Source organism: Orycteropus afer, unplaced genomic scaffold, assembly GCF_000298275.1.
Source record: "Orycteropus afer afer isolate SDZICR_OR568_19922 unplaced genomic scaffold, OryAfe1.0 scaffold00018, whole genome shotgun sequence".
Lineage (NCBI taxonomy): Eukaryota > Metazoa > Chordata > Mammalia > Tubulidentata > Orycteropodidae > Orycteropus > Orycteropus afer.
The window spans coordinates 21,028,779-21,029,998 of record NW_006921605.1 but is presented as its reverse complement, the minus strand read 5'-3'; positions in this window follow the sequence as shown (position 1 = coordinate 21,029,998).

Here is a 1,220-nt window from a genome sequence, read left to right as displayed (position 1 = left end):
CATTTAATTTTTAGAAGGTCCCAATCATCTGGCTTCTCTTCTGCTGTTGGTGCATTTTGAATTATGCTTGGTAGTCTATTTATACCAAATATTAGGGCCCATAAGTTTGAGCCTAAATTTTCCTTGAGAAACTGTATAGTTCTAGTCAAACACATTTTTGAACCTTTTATTGTGATACGATATTGGGAGCTCTGGTGGTATAGTGCCTAAGGCATTTGACTGCTAACTAGAAGGCTGGCAGTTCAACCCATCAGCCACTCCTCAGAAGGAAGATTGGGCAATCTACTTCCATCGTGATGCTGCCTCGGAAACCCAAGGAGGGTCGCTATCAGTTGGGTCCGACTTGACGGCACATAACAACAACAACAACAAGACTCACCTCAAGGCTCACCCCTTCCCTGGAAGGGAAACACCCTCCTTGAACTTTTCTACCCAATGAAGACCACAATATAATCTCCTTAACACAGTTGCCAAACTGGAACTGAAGATCTCAGAGCCAGAGGAGACTGGTCCTGGATATTTCTAGCAGAGTGTAATTTACTGAGGGCATTATTTAGTATAGTGACGTCATGGGTCTGTTATTTGCCTTTGAGTGGATTCTGACTCCTAGCGACTCTATAGGACAGAGTAGAATTCTAGGTCATGCATTTAGCTTCCTATAAAAATGGTCTTATGTGTTGCTGGAAGATTACTGGTGGTGTAGTGTCAACCTCACACCACTAGATGGAACAATTGCAGCGGTGTGCTTCCGACAGGAAGCCCAAGTGTACAATCACACAGAAGAAATTAATTAGAGGAAAACTGATTCCCAGTCTGGGCTGGAGGAGAACTTAAGAAGTCACTTCGTCCAATGTTATGCCTTCAGGCAAATGGAGGTTTTATCTTCGTTCAAAGTTAGAGATTCCTTAGCTAGCTTGGTATCCTGCAAAGGTTTTGCAATGAGAGATGGGAGAGAGGACACTGGCCTGGACCTGTGGAGACCTGACTTCCAGTTACAGTTCTGTTGCTAAGTCACATACCCACATAATTTCAGTTCCACAGGTTGCAAAATGAGGGCATTGACAGACCATCGTTAAAATCCCTTCTACAGGAATATCCCTAGACCGATGATAGATTTAGCTGAGGTTAATCTTTCACAGCTACTAGTGATACAAAGGAGCTCTGGTAGCATAGTGGCTAAGGCACTTGACTGCTAACCAGAAGGCTGGCAGTTCAAACCC